Genomic DNA, 232 nt, shown 5'->3' with positions numbered 1-232 from the left:
GAATCACTGTGAACAGAGTTAAACTCAGTGTTTGTCTGTGTTGGCTCTATTCTGCTTCATTCAGCTTTCTCTTTGTGAAGGAGGACCTGATTCAACCGGGGAGGTATATTTCTTGCTACGGAGAATGTGTGTTGGTCATTGACTATTTCACAGGACTAATTGATCTTGTTTTTTCCTTTATTGTTCCAGTTTCTGTCATCGTAGCTCTGTATCTGAGAGTATTTGCCGTGGC

The sequence above is a fragment of the Etheostoma spectabile genome, chromosome 2, assembly GCF_008692095.1.
Source record: "Etheostoma spectabile isolate EspeVRDwgs_2016 chromosome 2, UIUC_Espe_1.0, whole genome shotgun sequence".
Lineage (NCBI taxonomy): Eukaryota > Metazoa > Chordata > Actinopteri > Perciformes > Percidae > Etheostoma > Etheostoma spectabile.
Note: the sequence above shows the minus strand (reverse complement) of the source record.